The sequence below is a fragment of the Mobula hypostoma genome, chromosome 11 (genome assembly GCF_963921235.1).
Source record: "Mobula hypostoma chromosome 11, sMobHyp1.1, whole genome shotgun sequence".
Taxonomy (NCBI): domain Eukaryota; kingdom Metazoa; phylum Chordata; class Chondrichthyes; order Myliobatiformes; family Myliobatidae; genus Mobula; species Mobula hypostoma.
The window spans coordinates 111,416,520-111,437,791 of record NC_086107.1 but is presented as its reverse complement, the minus strand read 5'-3'; the positions used below and the strand labels follow the sequence as shown (position 1 = coordinate 111,437,791).

The 21,272-nt window shown below is 45.2% G+C and overlaps 1 protein-coding gene across 2 annotated transcripts in view; it reads left to right on the top strand.

Moving 5' to 3' along the window:
* Window positions 1-21,272, top strand: part of LOC134354110 (suppressor of cytokine signaling 1-like) — an 86,417-nt gene that overhangs the window by 24,589 nt on the left and 40,556 nt on the right. The window contains exon 1 of one of the 2 annotated variants that reach the window (XM_063062889.1): window positions 10,792-10,937. The exons of the other annotated variant lie outside the window; for it this stretch is intronic. The gene's annotated coding sequence lies outside the window, so the exon portion shown is untranslated. Of the gene's footprint in view, window positions 1-10,791; window positions 10,938-21,272 lie in introns of those variants that run through there. 2 annotated transcript variants of the gene reach the window in all.

Below are 21,272 nucleotides of genomic sequence, written 5' to 3'. Positions count from 1 at the left end.
TTTCAACTATTCAGCCAGTCCACTTTTGAAAACCTATTGTTAAACTTGCATGCGTCATCCTTTTGAGGAGCATTCTCAGGATTAAGAGATGTATTTGTACAATGGGCTCGAGGAACTGAGCAGGTCAAGTGGCATCTATGAAGGGAAGTGGACAGCCAACTTCAGCCTAAGGGTGAATGGACATTATTTTAAAAGCAGTCCGTCTCCATCTCAGCAACTTGGCTGGGAACTTTCACCCCTCTCTCAAATTCACTTGGTCCATCTCCAAAACCTCTCTTCACTATCCTGATCTCACAGAAGATGGATTATTCACCAACAACATCAACTGTCCATTACCCTCCATAGACGCTGCTGGATCTGCTGAAATCATCCTGTGTATTGTGTATTGCTCTGGGTTCCAGCATTTGCAGCCTCTTGTGCTTCCACGTGGATAAAAGGAGGCGTTTCTTATCTGTCTTCCAATTCCGTTGCCACCAACCTTTCCCCCACTTACTGACCCATCCACCAATGAAAGCTCCAGGACTGTGCTCACTGGATTTCGGAAGAATGTGGGGGTCGGGTGGGGTCTATTGAAGGTTGAAAGGCCTCGATAGGGTGGATGTGGAGAGGATGTTTCCAAAGGTGGGGGAGTCTAAGACCAGAGGACACTGCATCAGATTTGAGGGATGTCCTTTTAGAATGGAAAAAGAGGAATTTCTTTAACCAGAGAGTGGCAAATCTGTGGAATTCACTGCCATGAGATCTGTGGAGGCCAAGTCATTGAGTATAGTTAAGGCAGAGGGTGATAGGTTCTAGATTGGTCAGGGCATGAAAGGTCACGGGAGAAGGCAGGAGATTGGGGCTGAGAGGGAAAATGGATCAGCCATGATGAAATGATGGAGCAGACTCGATGGGCCAAATTGCCTAATTCTGCCATTTGAATCTTCTGTTCTTATGGGGTAAAGCTTGCTTTTTATTTATCTAACCATCTTGTTACTTCAAATGATTAATGCATCTTAATGAAAGAGAGAAAGAAGATTAAAGATTAGTTTAATTTGTCACACGTATGCTGAAACAGCCAGTGAAATGCGTCATTTTGCATCAATGAGCAACACATTTGGAGAATTGAGCTGGGAGTAGCCTGCCAGTGACGCCACACTTCCAGCACCAACGTAGCAGGCCCACACCTTACTAACCACCGTGGTCTTTGGACTGTGGGAGGAAACCAGAGCACCCGGAGGAAACCTACACGGTCACGGAGAGAACGTACAAACTCCTTACAGGCAGCGGCGAGAGTCAGTCACCCTGATCGGTGATCACTTGCACTGTAAAAGAATTGCGCTAACTGTTACACAAGGTGCCACCCCCTCTCTTCTACATTAGTTAACTTGGCACTCGTGAAGGAGAACATCTGTAAGTAGTGTTGGTAAAGGGAGCAATATTGTCCAAGACAGGCAGCCTCCCTGCTGTCTAAGCAGTTGCTGGGCATCTTTCTCCTAAAGAGCATCAGACATAGACTTCAGCTCACTGTGGTTGATCTCACCATACAGTCCCATTGCTCCCCTCAAATGCCAGTCTAGGGAGCAGTACTCCCGCACTAGCCTCATAGCTGCTTTGGTGTAGAATGGGGAATTTGTGCATGTAAGCTTGGTTTCCTGGGTGAACTTCCAGCAGCAAATAATGTTCAGTGGAACATTGCTCCCAAATGCAAAAGACCTTGAATGGGATTTGAATCAGTTGAGATTCAGGTTTATGTTACAATACTCCAATTGCTTATGGATTTTTCTTTAAACTTTAGCATTTTTAGCAATGCGTAGGTTTAATGTGTCCTCCCAAAAAGATCATATCATAGTGAGCTACAGAGAGATTCATGTGGGCACGTGGCCAAGTAGTTAAAGCATTCGACTAGCGATCTGAAGGTCGTGAGTTTGAGCCCCAGCCAAGGCAACGTGTTGTGTCCTTGAGCAAGGCACTTAATCACACATTGCTCTGTGACGACACCGGTGCCAAGCTGTATGGGTCCTAATGCCCTTCCCTTGGACAACATCAGTGGTGTGGAGAGGTAAGACTTGCAGCATGGGCAACTGCTGGTCTTCCATACAACCTTGCCCAGGCCTTGCGCCCTGGAGTGTGAAGACTTTCCAGGCGCAGATCCATGATCTCGCAAGCCAGAAGGATTCAGTATAGAAACAGGTGCTACAGCCCACCAAAATTGTACTGAACAATAAGGACCAATTTTAACATTAATCCTACCTGACCCATTTTGTGCTAAACAATGACACCCGCCCCTCCATGATTATACATGCACATGGACGTGGAGAGGATGTTTCCTATAGTGGGGAGTCCAGGACCAGAGGGACTGCCTTAGAATAGAATGACCTCCCTTTTAGAACAGAGCTGAGGGGTGATTTCTTTAGCTGGATGGTGGTGAATCTGTGGAATTCATTGCCACGGATGGCTGTGGAGGGCAAGTCATTGCGAATATTTGAAGCTGAGGTTCATAGGTTCTTGATTAGTCAGAGCATCAAAGGTTACAGGGAGAGGGCAGGAGAATGGGATTAGGAGGAATAATAAATCAACAGAACAGACTCAATGGGCCAAATGGCCTAATTCTGCTCCTATATCTTAAGGTCTTATACCACTCATGTACACCAAGGGGAATTTACAGCAGACATTCACTCTATCATTCTGCATTTTTTGGGATGTGGAAAGAACCCATTGAGCCCAGAGGAAACGTGCAGTGACACAGAGAGAAGGTGAAAACTCCCTCCAGCCACTACCAGGGGTTGAGGTCGAACCTGGGCCACTGGATTTGTGAAGCAGGTGGCTGTATGAATTCCGCTGCTGGGTTGGAAGTGCCAGTGTTGGCCCGAGTTACGTAGTCGCGTGTCTAGACTGGGTCTCTGAACTCAATCCTAGTCATAGCTGATACGTAAAGGCAAACCCCCACTGATAGCTCAGGATCACCGTTCCCTCCGAGCCGTGCGGGTGTACGGCCGCGCTGTAACCACAATGCTCCCACGTACATAGCCGTTGTTGCCACACAGCTGTGATTTTCTTTTATATGGTGTTTCATTAAAGTGCCGCGCAGTTTTCAGGCAGTGTAAAAAAAATTTCCACTCAGAGCCATGGTTGGTCTGCACAGCTGTAAAAGAAAATTAGAGGGAACGTTGCTCAGAATTGGTGCTGATGACTTGACTGTATGTTCCATTCTGGGCATCCACCTGGCCTATTCTGTTAGTTCTTGAATTGGAGTTGGGGGGAATAGTTGGTGAGAAGATAGTGAAGTCATATTTCTTTTCTGTCAAGCACACCCAGTATTGGTCACTCGGTGAGCAGCATCTCTGGGAGGAAAGGAGCTGTCGATATTTTGCATTGCAGTCCTGCATCCAGATTCCAGCATCTGCAGTCTCTTATATTTCCAGCTGTCCGATCGTAGCCCCCACACCATTTTGGCCATACCGTCCCACTTTCAGGGCAATTAGGGATATGTATTAAATGCCGGCCTTGTCATTCATACCTACATCATGAATACAGGGTTACGATAGTGTGGCGGTTAGCACATCAGTTTACGGCGCCATCCTTCTCCGGCTAGGGTTCATTTCCCACTGCTGCCCGTAAGGAGTTTGTATATTTTCTCAGTTACTGCGTAGAATTCCTTTGGCTGCCCTGGAATCCTCCCACATTCGAGAAGTATACAGGTTAGGATTAGTGAGCTGTGGGCATACTAGGTAGGCCCGTGAAGTGTGCGGAACACTTCTGGGCTGCCCCCAGCACATTCCTCACTGATTTAATTTGATGCAAACTCAAGTTCAAGTTCAACTATCTTTCAGCTGTACATGAATATAGCCAAATGAAACAGTGTGCCTCTAGAGCCAAGGTGCAAAACACATTACCAACAGCACACAGCACATAGCACATATAGTTATGATAGCAGGAAATGTAAAGTCACTAAAAAATATAGTCCAAGGCCCTGAATGGCATGGCCTGTGGAATGATGGTGCATGGGATGTTCTGGAACACTGGAGAGAAGCCCCCATCCCAGCACGTACTCCAGCAAACCCACAGATGCCTCTTCTCTCTCCCATACTGCCTCAGTGTCTTCTCTCCTGGGTGGCTGCAATAGGCAACCCCGTAGTCTGAGGGCCTAGTCCTCGCCACAACCAAGGCAACACAGCTCCCCGCCATCTGTCTCACCAACAAACCAGCGAACCAGATTTGCAGTAATCCACATCACCAACGTTCAACAGGATCTTGCGATCGCAAGAAAAATGTCCCAAGACAGTCACTTGCACTTTCTTTTGGATCACGCGGCACCTCGGCACGGCGACGGTACGTAACCAGTCCAGGTGACACCACAACTACAGTACCTAGTAAGTCCAGCCCCGTCACTATTGAGCAACTGGCTGAAGGGGAAGCCTGCAGTACTCGATATTCTTGATAACCAGCAGAGTCTTGTGATCTTAAAAAAGATACAAAGTGAATAACTGCATCCTTGGTTGGACCTGGAGTGGCCTCTGTGTCTGAGCACACTGCCAGCTTATCGGAAGCAATGCACCTCACCGTTTGATTTGATGTACGTGTAATCTTTATCTCAAAATTTCAAAATAATGCAAGGTCCAAGTGTGAAACAGGGAGCAAGCAATAATTGTGAACTGCCAGGAAGTACAGAGATTTGCAGCTGTAGGGTAATTTCTGACAGTGTCCCGAAAATGGTGTTGGGGAATGTTGTACTGTAGTAGGATTTGCATTCTCTTCGGTACTGAGGAGATTTTGTTTCATATTTCTTCTTTCTCCCCCATTACCGTATGCGATTTATTGCTTAAAAGTTTTGCTGGAGGCGTGAATCCTAACTGAATGGACTTTGTGAGCTGACAAAGAGAAAGGCCAAGGCAGCACTTGTCAAGATTCGGTGTCATTTGAAACGTTGATGGAATGACCTAGATACATTCTATAATAGGTCAGTATGGAGAATTCAAGCCTGTTGCTCAGGGATACCGTGGCATTATACTGCTGATAATACTCTTTCACCCCTCCCTCCCTCTCTCTTTTTCTATTCCCCATTCCAGTTCCACTCTCACCTGCCCATCACCTCTCTCTGGTTCCCCTCCTCATTCCCTTTATCCCAGGGGTTCCCAGCCCTTTTGTATGACATGGACCAATACTATTAAAGTGTTGGGAACCCCTGCCTTATTCCATAGTCCACTGTCCGACCAGACTCCTTTTTTTTAGATTATGAGAACACTCAGTCCTCTTTTATTGTCATTTAGAAATGCATATATGCACTAAGAAATGATACAATGTTTCTCCAGAGTGATATCATGGAAAACAAGACAGACCAAAGACTAACACTGACAAAACCACATAATTATAACATATAGTTACAGCAGTGCAAAGCAATACCATAATTTGATAAAAAGCAGACCATGGGCACAGTAAAAAAAAGGTCTCAAAGTCCCGAGTCGATCGACTCCCGAGTCCCCGATAGCAGGCGGCAAAAGGGAGAAACTCCCTGCCATAAACCTCCAGGCACCGTCAACTTGCCGATACCTTGGAAGCAGCCGACCACAGCCAACACTGAGTCCATCCGTCCAAAAACTCCGAGCTTCCGACCAGCCTCTCTGATACAGCCTCCCGAGCGCCATCCTCTGCCGAGCGCCTTCGACCTCGCCCCGGCCGCTGAAACACGCAAAGCCGAGGATTTCGAGGCCTTCAGCTCCGGAGATTCTGGTTACCACACAGTAGCAGCGGCAGCAAAGCGGGCATTTCAGAAGTTTTCCAGATGTTCCTCCATACTCTCATGTCTGTCTCCATCAAATCAGAATTGTGCACGGTGCCCTACTTGACAGATAACAGAGATCATCACCGAACTGGCCGCGCGCACCGCCATCTTCTCCCCGCTCCCGGGGAGCTTTTTCTTCAGCTTATCACCTTATAGCATCTTATTTCACACCCCTCTTCCTCACCCACCCAACCTTCCCCTCACTCAACATTGATACTCCTTTCCCTCCCCCTCCACCCCACTTCTGGCTTCAGTCCTGATGAAGGGTCTCAACCTCAAATGTTGACTGTTTATTCCTCTCCATAGATGCTGCCTGACCTGCTGTGTTCCTCCAGCAGTTTTGTGTGTGTTGCTCTGGATTTCCAGCATCTGCAGGATCTCTTGAGTTTACTCTTTCATCTTTGATGGTTCTGCATTTAATTGGGTCTGCTGCATTCAATTGAGATAGGGATCCCTTCTAAGTTCTCACTGATGACCGTAAACACAGGAGATTCTGCAGATGCTGGAAATTCAGAGTACCACATAAAAATGCTGGAGAAATTCAGCAAGTCAAGCAGCATCTATGGAGATAAATAAATAGTTGAAGTTCTGGGATGAGACCCTTCATCAGGGCTGAAAAAGACGGCGGGAAGAAGCCCGAATCTTTCAGGTCAGAAATTGCTCAAGATTCCTCCAGCATTTTGTGTGTGGTTCGCCAATGGCCAACAGGGATCTACTTGGAGTTAACCAGTTTTCAATTGATGTGTGGCCATCATAATCTACCTAAGAATCTAGTTTAGCTCAGGAATTGCAAGAATAATTGAGAAAGGGAAGTAGCATTTTCCGTTATGTGCTATTAGTTTGGCAAACAAAAGCCACGTTATAGTGCTACTATAATCTTTTTCACAATGCGGCACTCCGGCACAGCAAACCCATGACCCCAATTTAACCATAACCCGATCACAGGAGAATTCACAGTGACTAATGAACCTACCTGGTACATTTTGGACTGTGGGAGGAAACCAGAGCACCTGGAGAAACCCATCTATTCCACGGGGAGGATGTACAGAGTCTCCTTACAGAACGACTCCAGAATTGAACTCCAAACTCTGGATTGCCCTGAGCTGTAATAGTGTTGTGCTAACCACTACTCTACCGTGGGACCCATTGTTCATCCTGTTTATCTTCTCCATCTTGTACCTTCATACTTTTATACATCTCAGTTAAATCCCTCCTTACTTGCCTCTACTTCAAACAAAACAGTGTTAATTTATCTAGTTGTTCCTCAGAGCTACAAACTTTCTCGTCCTCTCTTCATCCTTGTTGCTCTCTATTTGACCCTCTCCAGTGTAATCACACGATAGTTATGACATCCAGAACTACATGCAGTTCTGAAGCTGAGGTCTAACTTGTGTTGTGCACAGTTTGGTATAATGAAGTATACTATGAAGGAAAACAGCCTATTTACCTTTTTAACCCTTGTTTCAAAATTAGACCATAAGTCATAGAAGCAGAATAGGCCATTTGGCCCGTTGAGTCTGTTCTGCAAATTGTGGTCATACATTACAGGTCCTTTTGTTCTTCCACGTCACTTCATATTTCCCATTGCATTCCTATTCCTATTTGGCATGTGGCCAAGTGGTTAAGGCATTCGTCTAGTGATTTGAAGGTCGCTAGTTCGAGCCTTGGCTGAGGCAGCATGTGTGTCCTTGAGCAAGGCACTTAATCACACATTGCTCTGCGACGACACCGGTGCCAGGCTGTATGGGTCCTAATGCCCTTCCCTTGGATAACATTGGTGGCGTGGAGAGGGGAGACTTGCAGCATGGGCAACTGCTGGTCTTCCATACAGCCTTGCCCAGGCCTGGAAACCTTCTAAGGCACAAATCCATGGTCTCATGAGACTAACGGATGCCTGTATATATTCCTATTTAGCCCAATTGTACACACGGTGGCTACTTTATTAGGTACACCTGTACTCCTGCTTGTTAATGCAAATATCTCATTAGCCAATCATATGACAACAACTCAATGCATAAAAGCATGCAGACATGGTCACAAGGTTCAATTGTTGTTCAGATTAGACTACAACTAGAGGTCATGGGTTAAGGGTGAAAGGTGAAATGGTTAAGGGAAAACTTCATTCAGGCGGTGTTGAGAGTGTGGAATGAGCTGGGGATGCGATTTCAGTTTTAACATTTAAGAGAGGTTTGGATAGCTACATGGATGGGAGGGGTATGCCCCTGGTGCAGATCAATGGGACTAACCTGTTTAAATGGTTTGGCACAGACTAGATGGGCCAAAGGGCCTGTTTCTGTGCTGTGCTCTTCTATGACAATATAACCAAACATCAGATTGGGGAAGAAATGTGATCTAAGTGATTTTGACATTGGAATGATTGCATGGTTTGAGTATCTCAGAAGTTGGTGGTCTCCTGGGATTTTCACACACAACAGTCTCTAGAGTTTGCAGAGGATGATGTGAGATACAAAAAAACATCCAGTGAGCGGAAGTTCTGTGGGCAAGTGCACCTTGTTAATGAGAAAAGATCAGAGGAGAATGGCCAGACTGGTTCAAGCTGACAGGAAGGCGACAGTAACTCAAGTAACCACGCGTTACAGCAGTGGTGTGCAGAAGGACGTCTCTGAATGCACAACACGTCAAACCTTGAAGTGGATAGGCTACAGCAGCAGAAGATCACAAACATGCACTCACTGGCCACTTTATAGGAGCACCCAACAAAGAGCCACTGCAGGTATTCTCCAAGAGTGTTATCTTGTACTTCCCTGGATGGAATTCCATTTAACTCTTACCTGCCCATGCAGGCAGAGTACCAATTGTAAGTTCAAAGTTCAAAGCAGCTTAATTATTAAAGTACATATATGTTTCAAAGGTACATTTAATGTCAGAGAAATGTATATAATATACATCCTGAAGTGCTTTTTCTTCACAAACATCCACAAAAACAGAGCAGTGCCCCCAAAGAATGAATGACAGTCAAATGTTGGAACCTCAAAGTCCCTCCCCCCCAGCTCCCCTCCCTCCCGCGCGTAAGCAGCAGCAAACAACGATGCCCCCACCCACCAGCAAAAAAAAAGCATCGGTACCCACCACTGAGCATTCATACGTGAGCAACGCAACAGCAAAGACACAGACTTGCAGTTACCCCAAAGACGACATTGTTCACCTGGCATTCAGCATACCACAGGTTCTGTCTCTCCCTAATAAGGGAGAAAGAGGTGTCTCCGTCTTCACAGCGAGCGAGGAGACATAACAAACATCTTACTAGATTACGATGTTAAAAGTCCGTTGCGTCGCTTTTCCCGAGCTCTGTGCCCAAAGACCTCAGGTCTCTGGGCACACAGCCTTAGATCTTCCATCTCCCATGACACACCAGTCTTCTGCTCAGACACCTGCTAGTCAGTGTGTAACTCCAAGTCAGGGTCTTCAAACGAACCCTGAAAGGGAAAAGATGGAAATAGAGCTGTTTCTGAAGAAGCAAGCAAAAGAGTCGCTGTTAGGTGCCTTTGACCCTCCTAAGCTCCACCTTCTGGATATGTCACCATATCCAACCGTGAGATTCACTTCCTTGTGGGCATACTCAATAAATCCAGTAACCATAATAGAACCAATGAAAGATTGCGTCAACTGGGTATTCAACCAGTGTGCAACGTGTTCAGTCTAGTCGCCTTATTATAAGAAGGATACGGAAGCTATAGACAGGGTGCAGAGGAGATTTACCAGGATGCTGCCTGGATTAGAGAGCATGTCTCATGGGGATAGGTTGAGTGAGGTAGGACTTTTCTCTTTGGAGTGAAGGACGATGAGAGGTGACAGGATAGAGGTGTACAAGATGACTTGAGGTATAGACAGAGTGGATAGCCAGAGACTTTTTCTAGTACAGGGCGGCATAATTTCAAGGTGATTGGAGGAAAGTATAGGGGAGGGGATGTCAGAGGTAAGTTCTTTACACAGAGAGTGATGGCAAAGGTTGATATATTTGGACAGGGGTTCCCAACTTAAGGTCCGTGGACCCTTTGTTTAATGGTATTGGTCCATGACAAAAAAAGTTTGGGAAGCCCTGTATTAGGAGCATTTAATAAACTCTTAGATAGGCATATGGATGACAGAAAAATGGAGGCTTACGTAGGAGGGAAGGGTTAGATTGATATTAGAGTAGGTGAAAAGGTCGGTACAACATCATGGGCCAAAGGGCCTGGTTTACTCTGATGGTCAATGTTCTATATTCTACAAAAGGCAAGGACCCAAAGAATTTGCCTAGTAGAACTTCAAGCCCCGAGTTACAGCTCTGCAATTAAAATAATACAAATTCAAAATTAATTATTTATTTATCACATCAAGGATCAACTTTATTCAATTTGTACACTTACACGTATTAGGAATTTGTTGTGGGGTGTCGGGTCAGGGCACGACATGCAGCAGAAAACAACAACATTCAACAATAATAAAGAATAAAGAATTACGTAAAGAATAAATTTAGTGACTAAAGAACAGATATGGAATAAAATGAAAATGCCAGGATGTATTTACAATGTAAACAGCATTATAAAAAGCGACTTAAAGCTTTTACAAAGGAGTGAATGAGTGCCTAAGACTTTTGCATAGTACTGTATTTGTCAATGTGGAGCAAAGAGCGAGTTTGTAATTCTGACGGGAGCAACGGAGGTTGAGAGGGGCGAGGCTGGAGCGCCAGGGGAGGGGTGTGGGACAGGTGGCAGAGAAGAAGTGCCAGAGGTGTGAGGTGGCACAGGTGCAGACACACCCAGCTCTGAGACCCCACGCAAGGTCACTTGATTCCAAACAATTGGTTTATTGATCATTTTCTGCTCCTTTCCCTTTAAAGTGGTCCACTCCAGCTAGGGTTAGTGATACTGGGGCAAAGATTGCCTCCACACTGGCCATGATGGGTGACCTTGAGCTTTGACCTTGCAGGCGGGGAAAAACGCGAATGGTATGCTGGCATTCATAACAAGAGGATTCGAGTACAGGAGCAGGGAGGTACTACTGCAGTTGTACAAGGCCTTGGTGAGACCACACCTGGAGTATTGTGTGCAGTTTTGGTCCCCTAATCTGAGGAAAGACATCTTTGCCATACAGGTTTACAGTGTTAAAGATAGCAGAAATTGGATGAAATTCTTGGCAGACCAGGCTGTATCTATGGAGAAAGATTTTTCAGGTAAATGATATTTCTGAACCATGACATTGGCTCTGTTTTTCTCTGTCTGTAGATACTGATGGATCTGCTGGGTGCTTTCTGCACTGTTAATTTTTACCTTAAATTCTCAGCATCTTTATGCTTCTATTCCAATATAAAGGAACGTATTCTGAGTTAGTTTTGGAACTGGTTTACTACTGAGACACAGTGAAAAGCTTGTCTTGCATACTGTGCATACAGATCAGATCATTACACAGTGCATTGAGGTAGAAGAGGGTAAAACAATAACAATGCAGAATAAAGTGTAACAGCTGCGGAGAAAGTGCAGTGTAGATAAAGAATAATCTGCGAGATCAGAATGAGGCACAGTACTGTGCCAAAGTCTTAAGGCACCCGAGATTTTTTATATGGTTTCAGATGTTACCACCTCTACTGAGCCCTGATCGCAATGTTATTGAGGCTGTCTGGGATCACCTGGAGAGACAGAAGCAAGCAAGACAGCTAAAGTCTGGAGAGGAACTGTGACAAGTTCTCCAAGATGCTTGCAACAGCGTACCAGCCAATATTCTTAATAAACTGCACGACACTGTACCTAAGAGAATTGGTGCAGTTTTAAAGACAAAGAGTGGTCACACTAAATATTGATCTGATCCAGTTTTTTTTTACTGTTTACTGCTCTGTTTTGATAATTAGAAACTTTTTATTATTTTTGAAAACGTCTCCACTTTACAGAATTTTTTTCATGTGTCTAAGACTTTGGAGCAGCACTGTTGATTGTGAGGTCAAGTGTCCACCTATTGTATGAGAGAACTGTTGAAGAAGAACCTGATGAACAGCGGGGTAGGAGCTGTCCTTGAACCTGGTGGTACATACTTTCAGGCCTTTGTATCTTTCTGATGGAAGAGAGGAGAGAGAATGTCCGGTTGGGCCTTTGATTATGCTGGCTGCTTTACTGAGGCAACGAGAAGTGTTTGTGGAGCTTTGAACAGAACTTTGGAAGATTATACAGTACTGCGTAAAAGTCTTAGGCACATATTGTATGGCTAGACTTTTGCACAGTACTGTAGTAATTTTATATCTTGCACTGTACTGCTGTCACAAAAAAAAACAAATTTCATGACATCCAGTATGTGACCTAATTCTCTATATGAGTCTCTTTTGCAGACTAAGAGTGGGAAAGGGGCAGGGGGAGGGCAGTCATTGTTAGGGAAACATAGAAACATAGAAAATAGGTGCAGGAGTAGGCCATTCGGCCCTTCGAGCCTGCACCGCCATTCAGTATGATCATGGCTGATCATCCAACTCACAACTCAGAACCCTGTACCTGCCTTCTCTCCATACCCCCTGATCCCCGTAGCCACAAGGGCCATATCTAACTCCCTCTTAAATATAGCCAATGAACTGGCCTCAACAGTTTCCTGTGGCAGAGAATTCCACAGATTCACCACTCTCTGTGTGAAGAAGTTTTTCCTAATCTCGGTCCTAAAAGGCTTCCCCTCTATCCTCAAACTGTGGCCCCTCATTCTGGACTTCCCCAACATCGGGAACAATCTTCCTGCATCTAACCTGTCCAATCCCTTTAGGATCTTATACGTTTCAATCAGATCCCCCCTTAATCTTCTAAACTCCAACGAGTACAAGCCCAGTTCATCCAGTCTTTCTTCATATGAAAGTCCTGCCATCCCAGGAATCAATCTGGTGAACCTTCTTTGTACTCCCTCCTGTTAGATTCCTTCTTTTTCAGCCCTTCCTCCTATCAGTTCCCAAATTCTTACCTCATCCCCTACCCAACTACCTCTCCCCCCTCAGCCGGTATCACCTGCCAGTTTGTACTCCTTCCCTTATCCTCCTCCTTATCCTGGCTTCTTCCCCCTTCCTTTCCAGTCCTGATGAAGGATCTCGGGCCGAAGCTTCGACCATATATTCCCCTCCATAGATGCTGCCTGATTTGCTGAGTTCCTCCAACACTTGGTCAAAATTATGATGTTCTTTTCTATATTTCAGCAATAAAAATGTGTAATCTTTGAAAATGATTTGGTTAAATAACAAGTCCCCCCATCATTTGGAACCAGGTTACAGTGCGGAGACCCGATTCTGTCAAAGGGGGTGTAATGCACTCCTTCCCTCTGCTAGCCTGCAGGTCACGCTTGCAGACGTCCCACCTCTCCCGGAAGTTCCGGGAGTCTCCCGCATAATAGTGGCTCCCTGATGCCTGCAAATTATATGCAATATCACGGAAATCAATTTTTTTGAGAGTGAACGGGCGAGAGAGCAAGTGAGCAAGAGAGCTTGAGAGCGACCACGAGAGAGAGCGAGAGCAAGCAAGCGAGAGTGCGCGCGCCATGGCAGAATGTTCTAAAATAAGAAAATATAAAATGTACGTCATCCCAGACTACACTAAAGTGTACCCCTGCCTAATAGGGGTCAAAAATAATGTCAGTGTTGCTGGCTGCACTGTTTGCAGCAGTGACTTTTCTATTGCCCGTGGTAAGTTAAGACTGTAAAAGACATGTTGAGGTGAGTTTAACAGTCATTCGTTCATTAGCATAGCTAACGTTATTTAAACTAGCTGGCTAGCTGCTCAGGAGCTACTCTATTGCAGACATCCCACCTCTCCCGGAAATTGATGGTGCTACCTCCCTGAAATGAGTTTTTGCAGGGTGGGATATCTGCGCTTGGGCGAGGTACCTCAAGTTGCTCCACTCTACTGTACTAAGGACAAGGCCTAGACAGAGTGGACGTGGAGAGGATGTTTACGATAGTGTGGGATTCTAGGACCGAAGAGTACAGGCTCAGAATACAAAGGCATTCCTTTAGAGCGGAGGTGAAGAGGAATTTCTTTAGCCAGAGAGTGGTAAAAGTGTGAAACTCATTGCCACAGACAGCCACAGAGGCCAAGTCGTTGGGTATATTTAAAGCAGAGGTTGATAGGTTCTTGTTTAGTCAGGCTGTCAAAGGTTATGGGTAGAAGGCAGGAGAATGGGGTTGAGAGAGATAATAAATCAGTCATGATGGATTGGTGGAGCAGACTCGATGGGCCAAATGACCTAATTCTGCTCCTATGTCTTGTGGTCTTAACACCCTCAATCCCGCCAACATTAGGGGCAGTTTTCCATGCTGAGAAAGGGAAAGTCTGTGTTTGTCTCCAGTGGAAGGCTACAGGAGTAGTTAGCGGTGCAGGATCCCTGGTGCCCAGGACTTCCACAGAGGTGTGGGCCTGTTATGATCGCTCTTAAATAAATGATTTTAAATCAATGTTGCTGGGATTTGAGTATCCGAGTTAAAGGAGTTTATTAATCAAAGTATTGAGTATAAGAGCTGGAATGTTATGATGAGGTTGTATAAGGCATTGGTGAGGCCGAATCTGGAGTACTGTGTTCAGTTTTGGTCACCAAATTATAGGAAGGATATAAATAAGGTTGAAAGAGTGCAGAGAAGGTTAACAAGGATGTTGCTGGGACTTGAGAAACTCAGTTACAGAGAAAGGTTGAATAGGTTAGGACTTTATTCCCTGGAGCGTAGAAGAATGAGGGGAGATTTGATAGAGGTATATAAAATTATGATGGGTATAGATAGAATGAATGCAAGCAGGCTTTTTCCACTGAGGCAAGGGGAGAAAAAAACCAGAGGACATGGGTTACGGGTGAGGGGGGAAAAGTTTAAAGGGAACATTGGGGGGGCTTCTTCACACAGAGAGTGGTGGGAGTATGGAATGAGCTGCCAGACGAGGTGGTAAATGCGGGTTCTTTTTTAACATTTAAGAATAAATTGGACAGATACATGGATGGGAGGTGTATGGAGGGATATGGTCTGTGTGCAGGTTAGTGGGACTAGGCAGAAAATTGTTCGGCACAGCCAAGAAGGGCCAAAAGGCCTGTTTCTGTGCTGTAGTTTCTATGGTTTCTATGGAGTAGGACTGTATTTCCCCGGATTGTAGGAGATTGAGGGAAGATTTGAAAAAGGTATATAAAATTACAGGTGGGGTAAGCACAAGCAAACTTCATCCATTTAGGTTGGATGCGACTAGAACTAGTGGTTAAGGATGAAAGGTGAAATATTTCAGGAGAACTTGAGGGGGAATTTTTTCACTCAGAGGCGTGGTGAGAGTGTGGAATAAGCCGACAGCAGAGGTAGTGGCTGAGAGTTTTGATTTCAATATTTAAGAGTAATTTGGGTAGGTATATGGATGGGAGGGGTATGGAGAGCTATGGTCCAAGTGCAGGTCGATGGGACTAGGCAGAATAATAGTTTGGCACTAGATGGACTGAAGGGCCTGTTTCTGTGTTTTCAGTGCTCCACGACTCTAAGTAATCATGCGTCAGGAGAATTTAACCAAACCTGGTGCATTACTCGTTGCTCTTTCTGACAGGGTTTGTCCCTTGTTGGTTCAAGGTCACTGCCACAGAAGAACATCAGGAAGTTCACTTACCTCCTGCAATGTTTAACCTATCTGGAAGCAAAACGAAAAAAAAAATCCATTGATGTCCTTTAATGTTACATATCTGTGGAATGACTCAGACCTCGTCATCCTCTGCAAATCTTTGCAGCTTGGCGCTTGCATCTTTGACTCAGTGTTGTACTTTTGTTAGGAAAGAATTATTGAATGAAAGCAGAAATAGATCTGACAAGAGCTGTTAGAATTTTTGGTAACTGAGATACATTCGTAAGCACAGCTGACTTCTGATTTGTCAACCTGTGAAGTGTTTCTTCTGAAAGAACCCAAATCGTTGCAAATCTCATCCTTCACATGCACTCAGTGGCCTCTTTATTTGCTTGCTAATGCAAATATCTAATCTGCCAATCACGTGGCAGCAACTCAATGCATGAAAGCATGCCAACATGGTCAAGAAGTTCAGTTGTTATTCAGACCAAACATCAGAATGGGGAAGAAATGTGATCTAAGTGACTTCGACTGTGGAATAATTATTGCTGACCAGTGGGGTGGTTTGAGTATCTCAGAAGCTGCTGATCTCCTGGAATGCACAATTTTCTAGAGTTTGCAGAGAATAGTGTGAAAAACAAAAAGTCCATTGAGCAACAGCTTTGTGGGCGGAAACAGCTTGTCAATGAGAGAAGTCAGAGGAAAATGGTCAGACTGGTTAAAGCTGACAGGAAGGCTACAGTAACTCAAATAACCACGTGTCACAACAGTGGTGTGCAGAAGAGCGTCTCTGAATGCACATCACGCTGAATCTTGAAGTGGATGGGCTACTGCAGCAGAAGACCACAAACATATGCTCACTGATTACTCTATTAGGCACAGGCAGTAACTAATAAAGTGGCTACTGACTGTACTGTATATCATTTGGCTAAATGAGTATGCAAATTAAAGATCAACTTTATTCGCCGTATGTGTTTACATGTATTAGGAATTTGCTGTGGTGAGCTGGTCAGGGTGCGAGATGCAACAAAAACCACTTTAGACAATTATAAAGAATTATATACAAAATAAAATTAGAGGTTAAATTGTGGATATGGAATAAAGCATGCATGAATATATAAATACCAGCTTGTATTTGAAGTATAAACAGTTTTGTGAAAGGTGCTTTAAAGTGTTCACAGAGCAGTGCAGCGATGGGGTAATAGAGGGGGGCGTGGAGGGCTAACTAGAATGGTTGATCAGATTAACTGCCTGTGGGCGGCGGGGGGGGGGAGAAACTTCGAAGGTGGTGTGAAGTTTTTGTTTTGATTGCGCCTGAGCACTTTCCAGAAAGGGGGAAGCCTTTGGAAAAGGCAGTTGGCTGGGTGAGTAGGGTCCACAATGATTTCTCCTGCCTGCTTCTGTGTCCTAGACACACAGGAGTCCTGCAGTGATGGTAGGCTGCAGCCAATGACCCTTCCTGCAGACCTGACAGTTCACTGTAAGTTTTGTGTACGGTGAGAGGTTGCTGCACCGAACCAGACAGTGACGGCTGATGTGAGGATGCTCGCTATGACGTCAATGGAGAATTGCACCAGAAACCTGTGTTTCGCAGACAAACTCCAGACTACTTCACGTCTTTGATTAAGATCACCACTTCACCCTTTACCCTGCCCTACTTTATTTATTTAGCTATTGAGATACCGCGCAGAATAGGCCGTTTCGGTCCGTCAAGCCACACCACCCAGTAACCAGCTTTAATCCCAGCCTAACCAAGGGACAATTTACAATGACCAATTATCCTACTAACTGGTACGTCTTTGAACCGTGGTGGGAAGCCAGAGCACCAGAGGAAACCCACATGGTCACGGGGAGAGCGTACAAACTCCTTAAAGGCAGCAGCAGGAAGTGAAGCGGGGTCTCCTGTACCATAAAGCGTAGTGCTGACCACTACACTGCGGTAACACCCGAGAGAGGAAACCAAGATTCCAGCTGCCTTATTATGACGCCTTCAATCTTGGAGTTAGTATTTGTACTGGTCTCTACATCCAGGTACAAAATTAAAAACCAGAGCACTGGCAAACTTCACTGTTGCAGTAAAAAGTGACTATTAAGTTTAGAATAACTGAAAGGAGGGAGGAGATAATAAAGACAAGAGATTCTGCCGGTGTTGGAATATGGAAGACACACATCGAATAAAGGAGGAATTTTTGGAGGCAGTACAGTAACGTCAGTACAGGGTCGGCACAACGTTGAGGGCCGAAGGGCCAGTAATGTGCTGTACTATTCTATATGTTCTAGCGTAACACTACCACAGTGCCAGTGAACTGAGTTCACCCCCCCCAACAATTTGTAGGGAGTATCTATGTTGTTCCCGTGACTACATGGGTGTCCTCCAAGTTCCTCCCATATTCCGAAGGTTAGTAGGTTAATTGGTCCCACGGGCGGGCTCGTTGGGCCAGAAGGGCCTGTTACCATCCTGTATCTCAAAAACAAAAAATTAAAAATGAGCTCAGCAGATCAGGCAGCACTCTGGAAAGGAACGTCAACATTCTAAGCTGAAATCCTTCATCAGGACTCAGGCAGGAGATTAAACGGTGACAGTAAACTGGCGAGTTATATGAAGACTGAGTCACAGAATTCCTACTGGCACTTAGATGAGAAAATAAAGAGGGCGCTAACAAAAGGGAATCTGCACATGCGGAAAATCCAGAGCAACACACACATGGTGCTGGAGGAACTCAGCAGGTCAGGCGGCATCGATGCAGGGGGATAAACAGTCAACGTTTCGGGCCAAGACCCTTCATCAGGACTGAAAAGGAAGGCGGGGGGGGTGGGAGAGAAGCCGGAATAAGGAGGTGGGGGGAGGGGAAAGAGTACACGCTGGCAGGTGATAGGTGAGGGGGAAAGTGGGTGGATTGGGAGAGGGGTGTGATAAAGTGAGATGCTGGGAGGTGATCGGTGGAAGAGGAAAAGAGATGGAGAAGAAGGAAGTAGACATTGGTGCCTTAAAGAATGAAAATGGGGAATCAATAATGAGAAACAGAGAATGGTGGCAATTCCTAATGATTATCTTGGATCAGTCTTTCTCAGCAATAGATGTTAAAACAGTCCAATCTTAAGAGATAATTTAAGGGCGTAAGGAGAGTGAGGAACTAAAAGAATCTTTATTACTAGAGAAGGTGTACTCAGTAAACTAATGGGGATAAAGATTAATGATTCTTGACATAACAGTCTAAATCCTAGATCCTAAAAGGAAGTAGCTAGATAGAGCGCAGATGCCTTGAGGGCAATCTTCCAGCCGTTTCCTGCGTTCAGGTTGCAGATGCCCTGAGAGCAATCTGCCAATATTCAGTAGAGATCCCATGGGCTTGGAAAATGGCAAAAGCAACATCATGGAGGAGGCTGTCATCCACGCCAGGACCACCAGACTCAAACACTGTTCCTTTCCCCAAGCAGTAAGGCTGATCAACCCCTCCACCCACTAACCCACCCCTCTACACCCCCAACCACCACTACTTTATCATTCCCTGTCAGAGTCACTTTATATACAGACACTCCAATGCCTAGAGTCACTTTAGGGACATACGATCAGTCCATGTATATAAGCTATTTTATGTATTTATATTTATTTATTTTACTTTTTTATTGTCTGTCTTTTTATTATTATTGTGTTCTTTTTTGGTGCTGCATCAGATCTGGGGCAACAATTATTTCATTCTCCTTTACACTTGTGTACCGGAAATAACATTAAACAATCTTAATCTTAAGAAAGGAGAAAGAAGCAGAAATGTGGAACGTAAGCCGCAGTTAGCCTAACATCTCACATTGGGAAAATGTGGGAATCCATTATCAATGAGGTGTCACAGACCATTCAGAAAATTATATCATTGTGATAAGGGGAAATAGTTATTGCCAAATTTGCTAGCGTTCTTTGAGGCTGTAGCAAGGCTTGAGAAAGAGGAACCAGCAGTTGTAATAGTATCTGGACCAGCAGATGGCTTTTGATGCATTACAAAAGGTTACTGCACCAGCCGAGTGCATATGCAAGACAATCTTTTCACTGTAACTTGGTACGTGTGACAATAATAAAACCAATACCAATACCAAGATGTGGTGCAATCACAAACAAGAGAAAATCTGCAGATGCTGGATATCCAAGCAGCACATACAAAATGCTGGAGGAACTCAGCAGGCCAGGCAGCATCTGTGGAACAGAGTAAACAGTGGACGTTTCGGGCTGAGACCCTTCAGCAGAACTCAGGTCTCTGATACTAGACTGCCCCACCATAGGAAACATCCCCTCCACATCTTCTCTATCAAGATCTTTCAACATTTGATAGGCTTCAATGAGACTCCCTCTCCTCATTCTTCTATGCGGTGGTGTGCTGGGGCAATGGCATCGACACGGGCAATGCCAACAGGCTCAGTAAACTGATAGAAAGTCTGGCTCTGTTATAGGAGTCACACTGAGGCTCACACTGGCTGTGGTAAAACAAAGGACCCTACAGAAAATCTTGGCAATTCTGGACAACGTTCCTCACCCTCTGCATGCCACCTTGGTTAAACAGAGGAGCACTTTTAGTAATAGACTAAGACAACTGTGCTGTTCCGAAGAGCGCTATATGGGGTTATTCTTACCCTTGGCATTAGGCTCTATAATGAGTCAACCTGTAGCTGGGGAAGTGATGACCCCCTCCCGTTAGACTGTTTGAGGTAACTTATTTTTTTTATTCTTTCTTACTTCCCTTCTAATATTTGAATATCTGTGCATTTGTAATGCTACTGTGACAATGTGACTCAGCCACACATTGCTCTGCGACGACACTGATGCCAAACTGTATGGGTCCTAATGCCCTTCCCTTGGACAACATTGGTGTTGTGGAGAGGGGAGACTTGCAGCATGAGCAACTGCCAGTCTTCCATACAACCTTGCCCAGGCCTGCACCCTGGAGACCTTCCAAGGTGCATATCCATGGTGTCATGAGACTAACGGATGCCTATTTTGAGACATTGTAATTTCCATTGGGATCAATAAAGGATCTATCTATCTATCTTCTGAATTCTAGTGAGTATAGGCCCAGAGCCACCAACCGATCCTCATATAGTCACCTTTTCATTCTCAGAATCATTTTTGTAAACCTTCTCTGAATCCTCTTCATCTTTTCTGAGACAGTGGGCCCAAAACCGCTCATAACAGTCCAAGTCAGGCCTTATCAGTGATTTATAAAGCCTCAACATTACACCCTTGCTTTAATATTCTAGTCCAATGAATGCTAACATTGCATATGCCTTCTTCACCACTGACTCAACCTGCAAGTTAACCTTTAGGGAATCCTGCATGGGGAGGGGGAGGGGAGGGAATGTCGACTCAGACCGTGAGAGGCCTGCGTCGGGCATTTTCATGCCTTACAGGGCGCAGATTGGAAGTCTGTGTGGGGCGCCACTCCTCGCACAGACTAGAGCAATGTGTGGTTAAGTGCCTTGCTCAAGGGCACAAACACGCTACCTCAGCTGAGGCTCGAACCAGCGACCTTGAGATCACTAGACGAACGCCTTAGCCACCTGGCCACGTGCATGAGGACATTCCTCTTCTGGCTTCCTCTCCATTCTTTTCCAAGTCCCGATGAAATGTCTCAGCCTGAACCATCCACAGTTTATTCCTCTTCATAGATGCTGCCCGACTGGCTGAGTTCCTTCAGTTTTGTGTTTGTTGCTTGGCATCATTTACTGAGCACTCGCTTGAACAAGACTTCAGCCACGTCCTCAGTAGAAACATAGAAAATAGGTGCAGGAGTAGGCCATTCAGCCCTTCGAGCCTGCACCGCCACTCAGTATGATCATGGCTGATCATCCAACTCAGAACCCTGTACCTGCCTCCTCTCCATACCCCCTGATCCCTTTAGCCACAAGAGCCATATCTAACTCCCTCTTAAATATAGCCAATGAACTGGCTTCAGCTGTTTCCTGTGGCAGAGAATTCCACAGATTCACCA